The sequence below is a fragment of the Gossypium hirsutum genome, chromosome A10 (genome assembly GCF_007990345.1).
Source record: "Gossypium hirsutum isolate 1008001.06 chromosome A10, Gossypium_hirsutum_v2.1, whole genome shotgun sequence".
Taxonomy (NCBI): Eukaryota; Viridiplantae; Streptophyta; class Magnoliopsida; order Malvales; family Malvaceae; genus Gossypium; species Gossypium hirsutum.
This window is the reverse complement of record NC_053433.1, coordinates 11,477,765-11,498,978: the sequence shown is the minus strand read 5'-3', so window position 1 is coordinate 11,498,978 and position 21,214 is coordinate 11,477,765. Positions and strand designations below refer to the sequence as shown.

General features: G+C 34.4%; 2 long non-coding RNA genes across 2 annotated transcripts; both read left to right on the top strand.

The window, feature by feature from the left end:
• Positions 1-262: 262 nt before the first annotated feature.
• Positions 263-1,714, top strand: LOC121208192 (uncharacterized). Its single transcript, XR_005903141.1, has 2 exons — positions 263-469; positions 763-1,714. It is a non-coding gene; the product is annotated as an uncharacterized lncRNA (long non-coding RNA).
• Positions 1,715-8,987: 7,273 nt separating this feature from the next.
• On the top strand, positions 8,988-15,675 carry LOC121208191 (uncharacterized). Its single transcript, XR_005903140.1, has 2 exons — positions 8,988-9,288; positions 14,450-15,675. It is a non-coding gene; the product is annotated as an uncharacterized lncRNA (long non-coding RNA).
• Positions 15,676-21,214: the final 5,539 nt, after the last annotated feature.

Genomic DNA, 21,214 nt, shown 5'->3' with positions numbered 1-21,214 from the left:
AGAGGGGAAATAAAATGTGCACAAACGCACGAGGATTAAAAATGAAAATAACCCAAATCTCCAAAACACGGTGCTTTAATGCAGACTAAAATGAAATTGACACCAAATTCCCGGGCAAAAATTTAAAAACAAATAAGAAAAATGAACAGGGCCTAATTAAATAGCGGCGCAAAAGAGGGGGACTGACCATGCAAATTTCCCATTTTAGGCTAGAATGTGCAGATCCTACCTATTTAACCCAAACAGCACCGTTTTATTATACATAAAATATTAAACCATTTTGTTTGCCCAAAACCATTTGCATCGAATTAAAAAAAAAGGGTTTCCATTCTTCCTCTGCTCAGGCTACATTCCAATCTCCATGCACTGATTGGTTTTTTTCCCCCACCGCAAGACCGAAACACCACCACTCGGTGGCCAGCAGCACTTAAAAAATGGGTTTTCAACCTTGATTCAAAGCCGTGTTCTGGTAAGTCTTCTTCCTTTCTTATTCTTTTATTTTTTTGCAATCACAAAGTAAGACCATACTTTAAAAAGAAGAGAAAAAACAAGGTAAATTAGAAAAGAAATAGCCGTAACCTTTTTCAATTGATTTGATTTCTCTGTATTTCAACGTTTTCTTTGTATTTTGCTATTGTATCCGTATTCTATTTCTCTAAAAAAAAGGTAAAAAAAAATCCTCCCCTTTTACAATAAAAAAAATCGAAGGCTTTATAGCCAAAATATAAGCAGTTTCTGCCTATTTCTTTGCTCAAATCGCAGGTGCTGTGAAGTTGTGGAGGAAAAGTGCACGATCATGGGGCGTGGATGCACAAGCTGGGGGGCGTGCTGACATGTGTGGTGGAGTGGTGCTGAACGTGGGGGTTGCGGTGTGGGTGACTAGGAGTAACCTAGGGTTCTTTTCTGATTTAGGCCATTGTTGAGTTTTGGGCTTTTTTTTCTGTTTATTGTTTGTGGGTCTTGGGCTGGGCAATTTTGGCTCATTACAGCTGCCCCTCTTTGCTCGTTGTCGTGTAACGAGAACAGAGCAAAGACTTCAAAAATGGTCAAAATTGCCTGGACCTGTCGAGTTTTAACTTCTTTTGGCCATTCTTCTTCAAGTAGCCTTATTCCCATCTCTTGCAACTTTAGGGGAAATAAGACTTGTGATTTTCAGTCTGCTTCCTTGCTACCTCAGGAAGATAAGACTTGTATCTTCGACCTGCTCTCTTACTACTTCAAGAAGATAAGATTTGTATCTTCAACCTGCTCTCTTGCTACCTCAGAGAGATAAGGTTGGTGGCTAAAATCTGCTCCATAGCAGATACATGGATATAAGACTTGCCATTTTTGATCTGCTCCATAACCGATACATGGAGATAAGATCTGTAATTTTTAGTCTGCTTCCTTGTTACCTCAGGAATATAAGACTTGTATCTTCAACCTACTCTCTTGCTACCTCAGAGAGATACGACTGGTGGCTAAAATCTACTCCATAGTCGATACATGGAGATAAGACTCACCATTTCCAATCTGCTCCATAGCCGATACTTGGAGATAAGATCTGTAATTTTTAGCCTATTACCCTACTGCTTAGGGGGTTAAGGCTCGTGAATTCACCGATGTTGCTACACTGTCCTCTAGGGACATAACTTGTAGAATCGATTTCATGTATCTATGCTTATGCCAAATATTTAGGATACTATAATCGAAATGAATCAAATGCTCCTAACTAGATGTGATGATTATGTAAAATAATTAGGATGCTATGATCAAAATGAATCCAATGCTCCTAACTAGATGTGTTATGAATGATATATGAATGCAAAAATGTACATGATTCTTTTTAAAAGGCTTAAGGTATCATTCCTCATTGTTCATTAGGGCCTTATCACTGACGTATTACACTGCCATCTTGTTTGGCTGGTATTCTTGACAAAAAACCCAAAGAATCAATCCCATTCTGCTCAACAAGCCTGCCCCACTGTAGTTTCAAAGTCCCTTCCACTGTACCTTCTGGGACATAAAGTTTGTACTTCCCACTACAACTTCAAAGGAATAACATTTGGTTTCTTCTATCTATCTTGCTGCAACTCAGAGGTATAGGATTTGTACCATCTTCTTCAATCAAATGATCTACTACACCCCTCTCTGGGTAACATGACCAGATGCGTATGCAGAATATCAATTTTATTTTTCGAGCTAATCCCATCTAATGCTTGGGCGAACATTGCTCGTCATTCATCGAGATTGTATCACCGATGCAATATCTCATATCTAATACTTTTGATAAAAAATTTAAAGAGATAGTCACAATTTAGACCCCTCTTTCCAATCATTAAGTTTGGTAAGTTTTAAACAATAGTCCTGTTTCAGGTTCTTATATTATTTAGAAGCTTCCAGAGTAATATGTAGAACCTCTTTTGTGAAGGTATTATTAGTCCATTAATTATTATTTCAATGCAAAATGCTTGAAAAAGATCATAACCATGGATAAGAGATAAAATAATTGGGAGCATAGCTCGAAAATATGTTAATCAAAAGATAGCAAACGTAATAAGAATGAAATTTATTGAGACGTACTTTGAAAAGAATAAGGTAATCAAAGATAGAAAATTTAAAACGGGAAAAAATGGAAAACTAGATGCCCTAGATATCGCAGCTTGAGCTTCTTTGTACCAACTTCTTGAGGACCATTTTGAGCTCAATTTGTGTTTAGGGAATCCGGAGTACTTTGTCGATGCCCCAAGACGTGGCATACTTCTTCATTGTTAATTCAGACATAGCAAGACTATTGTATGCCCCACTTTGATCCAAACTTGAGCCGCCCTTTTCAGGTTTTCAACTCAAATCCCTTTTGGACTCAAGGTGCCATTTACGGGTTTTCGTCTTTACGCCTCCAATTTCTTTTTCTTTTCTTTTTTGTGTTTTATTTTAAATTATTAAATGTGACTAAATCTGAATTCACCGAATTGGGCAGGTTCTTACCATCCATTTCGGACAATATCAATGCTCTTCCAGAACAGGCCTTCTGTATTATATAAGGTCCTTCCTTATTACATAAGGTCCTTCCTAGTTTGGCATCCACTTTCCTTTAAAGCCCTTTTGTAAAGAAAGGATCTTCTTCAACACCAGGTCCTCAATTCTTTAGGATGAACCCCATTTGTCGTAAGCCCGCATCATCTGACCGTGTCGAATATCCTTCAAATTTGACTGATCATATCAGGATTAGATCCATTTTACCTTATCCAACTTTAGTTCTGGCAAGACTCAGAGAAAGGAAATAATGTACAAAACGCTTCCATTCCACAAACTAATGAGAAAGGCATTGCCCCGATGAAGGTCTTATCCGGCGTTTGATAAGTATAGAGGTAAACAGTAACTTCTTTATGTCAATCTTTACAAGTCTCGGTCACCTTCCACAATCTTCTTTGTTTTTTTCTTTTTGGCTGCCTTTGCTGCACTGTGATATGTTGTCTGATCTTTGAACAGACTGCAAGCTTTTGACATTGTGCAGTTGTATTAGACATGATCTTTTCTGATATTCCTTGTCGGCACTTGACCTTTCCCTTTTTTTTGAAATTTAATGACTATCGACCTTGTAATATTGGCATATGAAGCGACCTTCACCCTCTTTGTAAAGCCATTGATGACTACCAAGATGAATCGATTAGACGAGAATAGTCTGATAACACCCATGCCCCTCCGTAGAAAAAGTCTGTGAAGAAATAAATGAGGCACATGTATCTTGTCTCCCTAAATACTGTCTAACTGATAAAATCCCCCTCTATGGTGGATCAATAGTACCCAAACCTCATGATTAGTGTGGCTACCGTAAAACTATTAACATGTGTCCTTCTAACACCGTATAGACATTAGCGCCCACAGTTCTTAATATCCCAGGCATATCCTGACATGATTATGCGAAAACATATTTGAATTCTTAAAGTAACTCAATGACGATTTTTTTGTCTTCGTGGCAATGCAGGCTCCGATCTTTACCTCTTGCTCACAATGTCCACTAACCCTTTGTAGAATAGGATCTGTTTTTCATCATGTTCTACCATCATTAACAAAATCAGGACATAGGCTACAATCTATGTCATCTTTAAAGTCTTGAGACCCGCTTAAGCACATATCTCACCCTAAAAGGGAGTCAGTTACAGCGTTGCTCATGTCGTTGATATCTGGGGACCTATTGTAGGTACAAAGGCATATTTCCAAAGAATAAATGATTCTAAGGATGATTATTTGTATGATATGATCACGAATGAAGAATAAAAGAATATTTAGAAGACAGTCCAAATAACAAAAGAATGTATACTATGAAATGGAAAAAATGAAAGAATATTTGCTTGACAAGATGCATTTTATTGAAATAAAAATTCTGGATACAAGCCTATGTCACAAAAGGATTCTTACTGCCTCTAGGCTTAAAGAAACAAGCATGTTTTGAATATTACTCTAGATTAGCTCTAAAAATACAGGGATCTCTTCCACAGTCCCATTGTTCAAAACACTCCCAAGTATGTAAGGATATGGAAACTTTTATTCCCCAATTCTTTCTTCGGATATGTCATTCAGATTCCTCGATATTTCTTCTTCTTTTGACTTGTTCAAGGCATCACAACCCTTTTTCCCCCTCTTTTAAATATCGCATTTACTCCATTGTCAGAGCGATTGAGGAGTCGTCGAACTTTACAATTCTCATGTTGATGAGCCTTTCGACTAGCCTTTTGAAAGAGGTGCGGTTCTCTATCGAGTGTCTCGTGATTCCCATATAATATTCACATTGAGTGTTTGCGTCGTACCATTTGGGGTATGGGGGTTGCAATGGTTCTAAGTAGATAGGGGATACAACGTGTGCATCAAATAGACTTTTGTACAACTTCTGATATGTTATTGGAATGTGAGTAAACTGGAGCTTATCCGTATTTTGCTTCGTATTGGGCTCTTGTCTTGACGAAGCTTGATGGCCCGTGACCATCGTTCTCGGTTGATTTACCGTTATTGGTTTTGCATAACCTACGCTCACATTGCTAACCTTGTTTTCTCTCTTTTTCGGGGCTGACCTCCTGATGCTTTCCCCAGCCTCTATCTTTCCACACCTTATCGCATTCTATATCATTTTACTGGACATCACTATGTCCGCGAAACTCTTAGTTGCGCTACTCAGCGTGTGATTAATGAAGGGTGCTTTCAAAGTATTAATGAAGAGCATAGTTGTTTCTTTTTCCAACAGTGGTGGTTGGACTTGTGTAGCAACTTCCTTCCATCTCTTGGCATATTGCCTGAAACTTTCACTCAATTTTTTCTCCATATTATGTAACATGATCCTGTCAGGTGCTATGTCCGTCACATGACCATACTACTTCATGAAGGCCTGTGCTAAGCCCCTCTATGATCTAATTTGGGTGCGATTCAGTTGATTGTACCATTTAGCCGCAACCCCAGTCAAACTATCCTGGAAACAGTAAACTAACATTATTGACATGACCAGTCATCCTCCGACAAAACATCGTGATGTGGGCCTCAGGACAGCTGGTTCCATTGTATTTCTCAAACTCCGATATTTTGAACTTCAGAGGGAGCACTAGATCCGAAACCAAACTCAACTCCTTAGCATCCATACCACATTGATAATCAGCGCTTTCCAGCGCATTAAACTTCTCTACCAACCATCTGTATCGGTCTTCCAATTGCTTTGGAATTCTGCTCTTGCATTTCCTGCTTCCGTTGCATCACCGAGGTCAAGGTCTATAGGATTTGCCCGATTGTCTTTAGGGTTAGAACACGAGCCCATTAGGATATTTATCAGTGCTAAAGTACTAGTCTGATATTGGGGTTTGATATCAACAAACACCCCTTGTGGTGGTATTGGGGTATTTGTTGGAGTGAAACCTGGAAGGTAACCAAGGATCTCACTATTATCCTCAGTATTGACCATGAGACTCTTCCCTTTTTCTGGCCCTCCTAGTAATAACTGAGTTAGCTGATTCATCATGTCCTTCTACGATTCTAGCATTTGATCTTTCATATCCTCTGCTAAATCTTGGCCAGTTGCTCTTGTATCTGTGCTTACAGCCGATCCTGCATTTCTTTCTGCATTTGTTCCAATTTTTCCAGCTTTTGATCCATAACTTTAGTTTTTCTCTGTGTGTAGTAGTGATTTTCCAGGGTAACTATAACACGATTTCTAATTAATTAGGGTTCTCTTGTGAAGTTTAATGCACATGATGCAGTGCAATACAAATGCATGGAATAAATGCAAAAGAAAGTAAGGCGTTAATTCTGAATTGAATTCTATTAGAACAACTTTTCTAGAAAGCAAATTCTTTTACATAAAACGGATTACATATGCGGCTTTGCCCTCATATTCCAGGCAATCTCTTTTTTTTTGTAGAAGTCAAACCATGCAAACTTCCAATAGATGCCTCCACTAGCTCTTTTTGCTTAATCCAGGCCGCGAGTTATTACTCACTTATCCTCGCGATGCTTGTTAGCTCCTTTAAGAAAGTCGGAACGTGACTGCTCTCGAATAATCTTTATCGACTTGAATCCTCAGGTAAAGTTTTGTTTTCCTTCGCGAACTATCAGCCTTCTTCGGTTGTGCTTACTTAGACCATATTCAGACAACCGTATTATAATCCACTTTATCAAGAAATTCATTTTCTTATGACAAACTGTTCTATTTAGCAATCAAATATGAATCAACACCTCCTTTCTATGATGATGTAATGCAATGCAGTCATAAACAAAACAAAACACGTTAGCACATGAGGAAAAAAACAATATAGGACACCTACTTGGGTCAACGCTGGGTTTTGGAATGGCTCTACCTAGGGTTGGGCTCTTAAGGCTCGCTCTATGCGATTTGGTTCTAAAGTAGAGGTACCGAAACCAACAGATTCCTCGATCCTCACCCACTATAGGCTCATGTGGATCGAGTTCAGTTCAGGGGAATACATTTCCCTATGACCATGCGGAGATGAAAATCTCACGAAGACATAGGTATGGATGTATCCCGGAAGTAATCCACTAGCCCATGCGGAGGTGAAAACCTCGCGAAGGCGTAGTTTCTCACTCCCACTTAAAAGGTGTGACCACAACAGTCATGCAATGCAATGCAAGAGTATTTAAACAAACATAGGGATCATAAACAAATACAACAAAAAATCATGATTTTTAAAACAAATTTTTAATTTTCGACAAAAGGACAGAAAAATCACGGCTTGACTCTCTTATAGTCCCCAGTGGAGTCACCAAACTGTCGAAACCATTTTTTTGTTTAGAAACAGGGATCGACTTTAAAAAATAAAAACGGAGTCGCCACCGGTCTTTTTTGTTTAGGTGTGATTGGGCCACCTAATAAAACGTTTTACTTTATTGAAACATCAATTTTGGGCCACGAAATCTGAGAAAACGGGTTGGGAGTCGATTACGTACGAGGAAGGATTAGCACCCTCATTATGCCCAGAATTGGTACCAAACTGATTAAATAATGTCTTTATGTCTAAGATTTGAAAATTAATTTTGAAATACGGTTTCTTTTAAAACATTTGAGTAACTCGAGTTGGACATTAAGATTCCTTTGTTCCGAAAGAATAAAATATCACATCCAGCACGTTAAGATACGATAACCTAAACCCCCGAAATCAAAATCAATTATTGATTCCCAAAAACTCTTACATTTAAAAATTACAAAAGGATATTCAATTATTTGGTCCAACGAAAAACCGAAATCCAGCACGTTAGGGCACGATTTCTCAGATTTCCAAACATTAAAATTTTGCATTATTTTAGAATTTAGAAAACATGGATGAAATTTTGAAGGGATGCTTGATTATTTTAGGCAAACAAAAAAAATCGAAACCAGCACGTTAGGGCACGATTTCTTGAATTTTCAAAACATCAAACTTCGCCTTTGTTTTGGAAGTTTTTCAAATAAACAATTGAAAAACCGGCTCAAAGTATATTCATTTGGTTTACTTAAGGGTAAAAAAAGCAATCAATATTGGGTGAAAATTTGAAATTTAAAATTCAATGAAATAACAAAAATACAAGCATAGCATTGAACATAAAATGAAAATACATTGGCAATAATATTACATGAATAAATTATGGAAAACACAAAGGAACGAATTAAGATACATGCAATAGTGACATATCATATATCATATAGATACAACGTTAATAATCGAAAGCTAATGAATTAAAAGCCAATTTAGAGGAAATTCCGAGTAAATTGCGCTAAGAAATATCAAGTTTTAAAATAAAATAAAATGAATAATAAGGAAGCGAGAAAAATTTGAAAACATTACTATACGAATAATATAAAAGTTTTAAAACAAATCATAGATATAAGAATTAAAATAAGTAGGAAAAAAATGATATATTAAATAGTAATATATAAATGAACTTTAAAATAAATATTGAAAAGTAAATAATTTACAAGAAAGTTTGAAATGCATCAAAAATAAAAATAAAAATAGATAATGTGTGTAATAATAATACATAAATGAAATTTCAAAATAAATAATATATATAAAATACTAAAGTATGTAATATATAAAGTAATATATGCGTCAATTTAGGTAAATAATATATGAAATGACTAACTTAATGTAAATAATTTATAAAAAAGTAATAATATATGAAAATGTTTGGAAAAAAGTAAATATGCACATAGGAAAAAAAAACAAAGAAAAACAGTATGAAATCAAAAATATATATATATATGTTTATTTTTTTTAAAAATGAATAACTAAAACTTAATTGAAAGAAAAACAAAATCAAGAGGATAATTTATAAACAAAACAAATCATTAAAACAGAATCAAGGGGGGAAATAAAATGAGCACAAACGAGCGAGGATTAAAAATGAAAATAACCCAAATATCCAAAACACGGTGCTTCAATGCGGACTAAAATGAAATTGACACCAAATTCCCGGGCAAAAGTTTAAAAACAAATAAGAAAAATGAATAGGGCCTAATTAAATAGCGGCGCAAAAGAGGGGGATTGACCATGCAAATTTCCCATTTTAGGCTAGAATGTGCAGATCCTACCCATTTAACCCAAACAACACCGTTTTATTATACATAAAATATTAAACCATTTTGTTTGGCCAAAACCATTTGCATTGAATTAAAAAAATGGGGTTTCCATTCTTGCTCTGCTAAGGCTACATTCCAATCTCCACGCGCCGATTGGTTCTTTCCCCTCACCGCAAGACCGAAACACCACCACACTCGATGGCCAGCAGTACTTAAAAAATGGGTTTTCAACCTTGATTCAAAGCTATGTTCTGGTAAGCCCTCTTCCTTCCTTATTCTTTTGTTTTTTTTTTTTTTTTGCAATCACAAAGTAAGACCATACTCAAAAAAGAAGAGAAAAAACAAGATAAATTAGAAAAGGAATAATCACAACCTTTTTCAATTGATTTGATTTCTCTGTATTTCAACGTTTTCTTTGTATTTTGCTATTGTATCCGTATTCTATTTCTCTGAAAAAAAAGGTAAAAAAAATCCCCCTTTTACAATGAAAAAAATCGAAGGCTTTATAGCCAAAATACAAGCAGTTTCTGCCTATTTCTTTGCTCCAATCGCAAGTGCTGATAGGTTGTGGAGGAAAAGTGCACGATCGTGGGGCGTGGATGTGCAAGCTGGGGGGCGTGCCGACGTGCGTGGTGGAGAGGTGCTAAATGTGGGGGTTGCGGCGTGGGTGACTAGGAGTAACCTAGGGTTCTTTTCTGATTTGAGCCAAGAGTTTTGGGCTTTTTTTCTGTTTATTGTTTGTAGGACTTAGGCAAAGGCAATTTTGGCCCATTACAATAGCAAAGATGCATTTTATTGAAATAAAGCTTTTGGACATAAGCCTATTTCACAAAAGGCCTCTTAGTGCTCCTAGGCTTAGAGCAATAGGCATGTTTTGGACATTACCCCGAATTAGCTCTAAAAATACAAGGATTTCTTCCACAGTCCCATTGTTCAAAACACTCCCAAGTATGCAAGGGATTGGAAACCTTTATTCCTCGGTTCTCTCTTTGGATACGTTGTTAAGGTCCAGATTCCTCGATATTTCCTCCAAACTTCTTTTTCAAGGGATCGCAACTCTCTTGCAACATCCTTCAGTTATCGCATTCACTGCCTTATCAAAGCGATTAGGTTCTGATGAATCGTCGAACTTCAAAATTCCCATTTTAATGAGCCTTTCGATCAACTTTTTAAATGTAGTGCAGTTTTCGGTTGAGTGCCTCGTTATTCCTTCGTGATACTCGCATTGGGCATTCGCATCATACCATTTTAAGAACGGAGGTTGCACGGGTTCAGAGTAGAATGAAGATACCACATACGCATTAAACAGATTCTGATAGAGCTCCTTGTATGTCATCAGGATAGGTGTGAATTGGAGCCTTTCTGCTTGTCTCGGAGAGGCCTGATGGTTGGTGGTGACTATCTTTGGCTGGTCTACAGTGACCGATTTAGAATACCCTTTGCTCATATTATTCACTTCATTTTCATTTCTCTTTGGGTTTGACCTCATGGTGCTTTCTCCCGTGTCTATCCTCCCGCTCCTAATTACATTTTCAACCATCTTGCCGGACATTACCACATCTGAGAAGCTCATAGTAGCGCTTCCCAACATATGGGTAATGAATGGGGCTTTCAGAGTGTTGACGAAAAGTATCATAGTTTCTTTCTCTAGAAGAGGGGCTTGGACTTGCATCGCTATCTCCCTCCATCGTTGGGCATACTGCCTGAAGCTCTTATTGGGTTTCTTTTCCATGTTTTGTAGTGTAATTCTATCGGGTGCTATGTCTATTACGTGACCGTATTGTTTCATGAAAGCTTGAGCCAAGTCCTTCTATGTACCAATTTGGGCACGACTTAGCTGGTTATACCACTTGGCCACAAACCCAATCAAACTATCTTGGAAACAGTGAATTAACAGCTGATCATTGTTAATGTATCCTGTCATCCTTCGACAAAACATCGTAATGTGAGCTTCAGGGCAGCTAGTCCCATTATACTTTTCAAATTTCGGAGTCTTAAACTTTGGTGGGAGCACCAGATCTAGGACCAAGCTTAAGTCCTTAGCATCGATCCCGCAACGGTAATCAGTAGTCTCCATTGCTTTGAATTTTTTCTATAGCCACTTCCATTAGTCTTCAAGTTGCTTTGGCAGATCTACTCCTACCTTTTCTATTCCTGCCACGTTATCAAGGTCAGGGACAAAGGGATTGGATAGATTATCCCCCGGATTGGAGCCTAAGCCTGTTGAAAAGTTCATTGATGCCGAGGCACCGGCCTGGTATTGCTGGGGCCTGATAGTGATGGATACCACTCGTGGGTACACCTCTGGTTGTGTCTGAACATTGATCGGAGTAAAACCTGGGGGATAGGTAGGGTTTTCATTATTGTTCCCCGAGTTATCCGCGGTGCTTTTCCCTTTTTCACGTTCCCTAGCTAGTAATTGCACCAACTGACCTATCATATTATTTTGGGACTCTTGTATTTGTTCCCTCATGTCTTGTTGTATTTTAGCTAGTTGCTCTTGCATCTGTGCTTGCAATTGCTCTTGCATATCCCTTTGCATTTGTTCTAATCTTTCTAGTCTCTGATCCATTGCTTTCATTTTGCGACGGGTATTGTAGCGGTATCCGGTTGGTTGACTCTTGTTGGTTTCCATATTAACTATTATAATTTTAATTAATCAGGATCCCTTTGTGAATTTTAATGCATATGATGCAATGTAATGCAGATGTATGAAATGAATGAAAAAAAAAGCATTGATTCTGAATTCAATTTCATTAGAACAACTTTTCTAGAAAATAAATTCCTTTACATAAAACAGATTACATATGCGGTCTTGCCCTCATATTCCAAGCGAAGAAACCTATCTTCCTTTTCATATCCGGATGTCATGGTCGAGTCTTGCGAATTTTCAAAAGATGTCCCCATTAACTCCTTTTTGCTTGATCCAGGCTGCGACTCATTGCTTACTTATCCCTGCGATACTCGTCAGCTCCTTTAAGAAAGCCAATATGTGACGGCTCTCGAATAATCTTTGTCGGCTTGAATCATCGGGCAATGAAACAAAGTTTTGTATTACTCCACAGACTATCAGCCTTCTTTCGTTGTGTTCACTTGGACCATATTCGGACAACCGTATTATAATCCACTTTATCAAAAAATCCATTTTCTCATGATAAGCTCTTCTATTTAGCAATCAAATATGAATCAACACCTTCTTTCTATGATGATGTAATGCAATGCAATAATAGACAAAACAAAACAAAATACGTCAGTACAGAAGAAATAATCAACAAAATAGAACACCTATCTGGGTGGCCACTAGGGTTTGGCGTGGCTCTACCTAGGGGAGGCTCCTAGGTCTCTCTATATGTTGTTCGGTTCTAGAGTAAGGGTACCTGAACCTACAGATTCCTTGATCCTAACCCATTATAGGTTCATACGGACCGAGTTCGGTTTAAGGGAACACATTTCCCTACGGCTATACGGAGATGAAAATCTCATAAAGACGTAGATACGGATGTATCCCGAAAGCAATGCATTATCCTATACGAAGGTGAATACCTCACGAAGGAATAGCTTCTTACTCCCACTTAAAAAGGGTAAAATCATCCAATCATGCAATATGATGCGCAAAAGTACTAAGAAACTCGAACCATAAACCAATCATAAAAATGATGAAAACTACAAAAATGAAATGCAATAAAGGGATCGTAAGTTTAAAACAAATTTTCAAATTTCGACAAAGGACAAAAATTAATCAATTTATGGCTTGACTCTCAAATGTCCCCAGTGGAGTCGCCAAGCTGTCGAAACCATTTTTTTGAAAACGGGAATCGACTTTGTTTGAAAATGAAAATTAAAACAAGAGTCACCACCGATCTTTATTAGGTGTGATCGGATCACCTTTGTTTTAATAAAACAATTTAGTTTACTAAAACGGTGTTTTTGGTCTACGAAACTCAAGAGAACGGGTTCGGGAGTCGTTTACATGCGAGGAAGGATTAGCACCATCGTCACGGCCAATATTGGTACCGAATTGATTAGTTAGTGTCTTAATGTCGAAAGTTAAAAATCGAGAACGAATTTAAAATACGATCCTTTTTTATTAATGTAGATTTTAAAGGCGCTTGAATTAGATCAAAATGGTTGCTAAAGATTTCCTCGTCTCGAGATATCAGAGTATCACATCCCATAAGTTAGGACACGATACCATGAACTCCAGAGCACAAGTTCATCTTTAATTTTAATTGAAATTTCATGTGTTTTGGAACTTAAAAGGATATTTGGCCAGTTAGGATCAACGAGAAAATCGAAACCCCGTAAATTAAGGCACAATTCCTCGATGTTCCAAAACGCGAAACATTGCCTTATTTCGAAATTTTTGTTTTTGAATAATAGCGAGTATGATATTTAAACGACTTGCATTATTTGTTTGGATTAAAATAAAACGATTTATTTGGATTAAAATAAAACGATTTATTTGATAAATGTAACGAAGCTTGATTCATGAGGTGATGATATGAAATAAAAATATAGTGCGACATGGAACGATGATACATGAATAAAATACTACACAAGCGAATGACAATAATATGAACACGTATAAGCGAATTAAAGTACATGCAATGGCAATAATTTCACAATATGCACCATTTAAATACTAATCATTAATAATCAAGGACAAATGAATTAAATAATACAATTTAAAAATAAGTAGTTGAAAGCAAACTAAAATAAAACAATTGCAAGATAGATTTTAAAATGACAGTGAATGAATTTAAAATAAATAATGTGAAAAGAAAGAAAGTTAAAATCGACAATATACAAAACGATTCGTTTTTGAAAGAAAGAATGATATATGTATGGAGGACTTTAAAATAGATAATATATATATGTCTATACACACACAAAAGTATGAAATAATGTATAAAAAATTAAAGTAAATAATAATAATAAAACATTTGAAAATAAATAAATAGAGTTCAAAATAAGGTATGTAAAACAATTTAAAATAAGCAATATATATAAATTAATTTTAAGAAATATAGAGGGTCGATTCGCAACAAATCGAAAACATAAAGGGGCGAAATTGTAAATGCCCCAGACCCGTCTGTGCGCTACCCTTTTTTAGGGCCAAAATGAATTAAAACAGAAACTGTATGGATAAATTAAAAGAAGCGTAAAAGTAAGGACTGGACTGAATTAAAGGATGCAAAAATGCGGAGGGACTCGCCGCATAAATAGCCCCAAGGCTACAAAACAAGCGGATCCTCTTCCATTCGGGTCGGGTCACGGGTTGCACATGGATGGCCCTATACGGTGCCTTTTTGAGGCCACTGAAACGGCCCTAAACGACGCCGTTTCGCATGTTCCATAAAAGAATTTTTTTTAAAAAAATTAATCTGCTGTTTCTTTTAAAAAAATTTTTGACAGCTTCCAAATATCCTCTCCCCCCTTTGTCTCTCCATCGATCGGGTTCTCCACCGCCCGCCGCACCACCATCGTACCCGGTTGCCAACGAAGCACCGAGATTGACCTTTTAGCCTCGTTTTGAGGCATACTCGAAGGCCATGCCTTCTCAACCCCAAAGAAATCGAAAGAAAAGTCCTCCCTCCCCCTTTGGCTCGACTTCGGCGATTGGAGAAGAGATCTCCGGTGATGAGTCCGTGGGAAGATCAAGGTGAGGTTACCTTTCTCTTTACCTTTTTATTTATTTTCGTATATGAAAAAATAAAAGAACTAAAAAATGAAAAAAAATATAAAATCAAAACAAAGAACTAGATGAAAAACCCTCGTAAATAAAAAAACAACAATCACCTTCGAAGGTTCTTTTAGATTAATAGTCTCTGCCTTTTGTTTGTGGCTAAAAAAAAATACAAAGGTAAATTTCTGGTTTTTATAACCGATTTTCAAGACTGTTTACTCCTATTTTTTTTTGTCGTTTCTACTTGTTCCTCTGTTGTTGCGTGTGGGTTTTGTCTGCAGGTGTCAGAGAGGCATCAGAGGAATGCGACGAAGCGGCGCGCATGGTGGCCCTGCTGGTGAGGAGCGGCGTCTGAAAGTTGGGGCAAGGGTTAGGGTTTCCAAATGTTTAAACATTCTGGGCCACTTTGGCCTTCAAATTTTGGGTTGTTTGGTTTAATATGTAATGGGTTTTAGTTGGGAATTGGGTTTAAAGATTGGGTCAAAATTGACTATTACAAAGAGAATTTAGCATTTTATTCTTAATAAAGTACAAATGGTGAATCAAATTAGTATTTAAAAAGTTAATTTCATAATTGTGATAATAGATAAAGAAAAACTATATTGAATTAATTCGGCTTTACAATCTCAAACTAGGAAATTTCACGTTTTCATTAATTTTATTCTTTCTTGTAAAACATTCAACTTGGGCTATTTGTTGACATCTCAAGCAACTGTAACAAAAAAAAAAGGCTATATAATATAATATTCACACAAGGGCCAACCCTTTTGGTAGTAGAAGAATAAGTTTAAAAAGTATGGAGATGCTTTACTGGCTCTCCTCTTGTCCTCAATGGTTAGGTGCTTTCTCACTTAACCTTGTTAAGGTTCGAGAGCTGGTAAGCACTGGGAAATGAAATGAATCAGAACCAGGCCCTGTATGTAAAATCATAAGAGGTATTTAAAAATACCTTTTTTATCTTTTTAAAATGGATGCCCCACCTTTACATTTTCACCCACTCTAATCAACAAATTTGCAGCGACAATGATACCAAACCAACATTAAAGGTGTTTTTTTTAACTCTATGGTCCATTTTAATATTAAAAATATAATGAAATTCATTATGTAATAACTCAATTTGAGCTATTTGAAATAAACAAACATCATGTTGTGTATTTTTTTTTAAAAAAAAATTAATAATTATCCTCAAGGGATTGCAATCTAATACAGAGAATTAAATCATAGCACATAAAATTATTTAATATTTAACTTATACATTAACATACATACACCTACTTAGTTTTTTTTATTACCAAATTTATAATTCCAAATTAGATATTTTACTAGGGACAAATTTAAGGGAAATGATCACAAAATGTAGTGTATAATAAAAAATATAATTTGAATCTTTATTTATGTTTAAAGTTTACAGTAAATACTAATCATGCACCACATGTTTAATGGATTTTAAGTTGATTGGTATGGTCTTATGTTTACAAACCTTTTCTCCCTTCCTCTATTATATTGCCAGCTTTAGTTTTTTAAGTCTATTGTTCCAAAAACAATAATTTTTATTATTTATATTTGCTTAAAGATAAGTATTTAGGCATAAGTTTAGTGGAACAATTCTTTTTATTTCTGAGAATAATTATAATAGCTTTATTTTTTTCTTTTAACAAAAGTTGCAGCCAAATAGTTGTGATAACATTTCTCAAACATAGCTCTAGTTAAAAAAGTGTCATGCGAAACATAAATTTGTAATTTTTTCATTGTGAATATAAGGTTTTTCTATGTGATTTACAGAATGATTATTCAAAAACTGTAACACTCCACACTTGGTTTAAATATTATGGTCAAATTTTGAAGTATTACATTAACTTGTTTAAAACCTAAAAATTTATTTCGAAATAATGTGTTTCGTTAATATTACTTTTGGCAAATTATTTTCCAATTTTTTAAGAAACCCGTTAAAACTATTTATTTTATTTCAGAAAAACACTTAAGTGATTACTTTAATTTGCAGTGAAAATTCCTGAGTGATTACATTTTGAAATTGTGACTTAATGCTTAAAAACATAATAATCATTTTATTAACGAGATTCCAATTGAGCTCCCGCACGTCCTCCAGTCCTAGGTCTGCTGTTATCTGAAAGGATAAAAGCAAAAGGTGAGCTAACGAGCTTAATGTGTAACTTAGCCCAAACAAATAGAACAAAACATATACATTCATAGTAACACATTTAGACACAGTTATAGATGCAAATTCAACTACATATACATATACAAATATAGATACGGAAATAGATTCTACCCCCATCCGCTACACACTTTCTCCGTTCATCCTTACACACCAATTAAGTTATGTCACTTTTCAGAATAATACAATCAAGCTGCCAAAAATATACGATAAAACGCCAGAATCACATAAGTGTGGTTAAGCCACCATAACAGATATGTAGTTAAAACCACCAGATAAGACAAATTATTAAACTACCGCACTTCCTCCATCACATCATTTCCCCACCCCAATGCACATGCAAACACTAATCAAATAACGTATACATATATATCATACATGCTATACATTTCATAAAAAACTATTATGCTTTTAAATTTGTACTAACAGAAGCAGAATATCATATTTCATATTTTAATGACATACAAAACATTACAAAACCCATGAAATGGCTAACCTCGATTCGCACTATGAGTAAGACCCTAACAAAGTTTACACAAAATAGGCCCACACGGTCTTACACATAGCCTCACACATGCCCGTGTGGCCCACATAGTCCACTTAACTCAACTCGTGTGGCTTGACAGTGAATTTTCAACATCGCACCGTTTTCTATTTTTTTGATATTTTCGTTACACACCTGGTTGTTTTTTTTTATGCAAACACCACAGCAGCAAAACCATAGCCTAAAAACGACATTCCACTTAATCAATTAGCAACCAAATTTGAGAGACGACCCTTGCCTTTCTAAAATGTAAGCCAAATGGCAGATTCCATTTGTGGATACTATTTTGAATCTGCAGCCAAAGGTCAATTCCAACAGCAAGTTTATGCTATAGAATCTACAGCCAAAAAGCAAGTTTTACCTGCAGGACTTTTGCTGTGAACCCACGGCCAAAAGTAGATTCCAACCACGATAACTTGTTATGTGCCCACAACTAATATAACAGTTGTTATCTGCGAACCAGTAGTGGTTTAACCACAACGTGGCGTAAAGATAAAGGAGTTCTAGTATGACATCATATAAATCATGTGCATACAAATCTGAAAATTATGGTATGATACATATGCATGAATCTATCTATATGTCTATATATGCATAGAATATGATTATTGTGGCAATTCTAATGATTTGATTATCTTGAAAATTGTTATTGTGATTTCTGATTTTTTAGTGATGGTTGCATTTGAAAAACCAATATTATGAACTGAATTGCTATTTTTAATTATTCTCAGAAATGTTATAGTGTCGCATTGATTTTGTTTTAAATGGACTCACATTGAGCATCAAAGCTCACTCCCCCTTTAATTTCATCCTTACAGATAACTCACCAGGTTAGGACGCGGGAACGACATCCGAATGGTCTCAGCACAATCCATTTTATTTTCAGTTATTTTAAGCTTAATCTTTTGATTCATTTTATTATTCAAAGATTGTAGTATTTTATTTATATTGTGGCATGGGAATTAGGAATTAGGTTTGTTTTATTATGCATGAAATTTAATTTGAATATTTAAGATATTAGGCTATGGTTATTACATAATATGCTTGAACCTCGATTTTTATAAATACTTAAATACCATTTTTTTGCTGATAGAAGATATTTAAAATGTTAAAGAATAATAAATAGACATCTAAACTAAATTTTCTATTAAACTAAATAAATGTTTTAAATAAACTCTTTTCAAAAACTCTGATAACTCTATTAGGCCATTTTGGTGGCTGATGTAGTCTTTGGATTCAGGTCTAAGCCAAGTCGGAGAGGTTTCAAAGTTATATTATTTTAGGGTACTTTAGTGTTGTTATTTAAAAATCCATAAAAATATGCATATGATGGGATTTGAACTCAAGCCAATTGCATTAATCTAACCTTTAATTTACCACTCAACTAAAACTTTATTTTGATAATTTTATAAATTTTAATTTTATTATGTACATATTCCATGTGTTATTATTAATTAGTTACAAACCATACTCTTTATTATTTATTTATGTTATTTTCAAACGCACCTCTATGCTCTAAATAAGTGGTTTCCACATGCATACGTGCGTGATAAGATTTCTAGTGTTAATAATGTATTTGATTAAGTTGATGTCACAAGTTAACTCGACATTAACTCAAGATTGATGACAAGAAAATGATAAATAATTTAATCTAATTATTTTTTAATTTCAATATTGTACATATTTAATGTGTTATTATTAATAAGTTTGAAACCATACATTTCATTATCCATTGTATGTTATTTTAAGCTAGTGGCCGAGCTAAGGACTGGCAGGGGTCTCAGCCCCTCTTAAATGGAAAAAATTTCATTTAGGCCATTTTATACTTTATAAAATTTACACTTTGCCCCCTTAAAATGATAAAATTTTGATTTAATCCTTTAAAAATTATAAAGATATAGACTATTAAAATGGTGAAATTACATTTTTACTATCGCAAATATATAAAATTTAATCCCCCAAAAAATTTTTTTTTTGGCTTTGCCCTTGTTTAAAACATACATTTATGTTCTAAATTTGTGGTTTCCACATGTATATACACGTGATAGAATTTCTAGTATAACTTTATATTTGAATTTTTAATAGTTATATTTTAATATATAAAATATTATTTATATATTCAAATTAAATATTATAAATTATTTATATTAATTGTAAAAAAGATTTTAAAAATTAAGGGCGTTGGATCCTTTTGGTAGTGGAAGAAACTGTGTTGGATTTGTGTAAGTTCAGAAAGTAAGTAAATGGCTCACTGGCTCTTCTCTTGTCCTCAGTGGTTAGGTGCTTTGTCACTCAGCTTTGTCAAGGTTCGAGAGCTGGTAAGCAATGGTAAATGAAAGTACCAGAAGCAGGCCCTTCATATAATAAAAGGTATTCTAAAATACCTTTTTTTAATATTTCTTTTGAAAGAGAAAAATGCAAAAGAAGTCATTTACGAGTAGTAATGGAAAAGCCATTTTGATACAAGTAAAATTGCGTAGTGTTTTGTTGGGGTTAATTTGATGGCTCTGAATCGTTGCTATAGGCTCTCATGCATGCCCAACTACATGTGTATTTGGGCCAATTACTAGACCCCCTTTACAAAATCAACAGTTTTGCACCAACAATTATACCAAACCAGGTGTTTATTTTATTACGAGTTAATATATAATTTTATCACTGGAAATTCATACTTCTCTTTCATTGATATTTGTCTTTTTATCTTTATAAAATAGAGATAAATTTATCAATATACTTTAAATTTTTTGGCTTTACTTTTATTTAATTGAATTTTGCTACTAAAGTTAAATTTTTATTAAACTTTGCTATTCAATTTTAAGTTAGTAATTTGAAGATAAAATTTAATAAAAAATATTTTTATATTTTACTTTAATTTTAATAATAATTTAATTAATATAATATTAAAATTAAATAAAAAATTATTTTATAAAAATAAACTTAATTTTTTCTTTTATGATATATGGTTTTTTTCATTAAATAGGAATTCTAATTTAGAGTACTAATTTTTAATACTTATAAATTAAATTATTGTTAACTATTAAAATAAAATATTTGAAAGAATTTTTCTTATTAAATTATGTTTTCAAATCATCAAAATTAATGTTGAGTAGTAAAAATTAATTAAAAACTTAAAGTTGGTGGAAATTTTTAATAAAATTCAAAGCTTAGTGGTAAAATTCAATCATATAGAGTTGAATGGTAAATTTATTCTGTAACACCTCACACCCGGTTTAAACATTATGATCGGATATTTAAGAATTATATAAATTAGTTTTAAAACTCCAAATTTTAAACTAGGAAAGTGTGTTTCGAAAATATTAAACATTGGACAGGTGTCTATGAAGATTAAATCTTAAATTTGAGTTCAATTTTTGACTATTTATATGTAATCTAGAAAGAGAAAAAAATTGTAACGACCCAAAATTCATGGGCACCAGAAAAGTATGTTATCGGGCCTCCGTCTTAGTGAAATAAGTTCAAAAATAATTATTAAAAATATTTATGAGCCTAGTGGTGTGTCTAATTAGATTTTAATTAAGTAAATTTAGCTTAATTTAGAGTAATTAGCGAAAAGGATTAAATTGAATAAGAGGTAAAAGTTTAATTCTAAAACAATAGAAAGTAAAAAGGGTCAAAATGGAAAATATGCTATTAAGTAATGGTTGAGGCGGCATAAATGTATTAAAAAAATCTAAGATTTTATTTAGATTATATATATATATTATATAATATTGTATAATTGATTATTATAATTATTAATTGTTATGGTTTTAT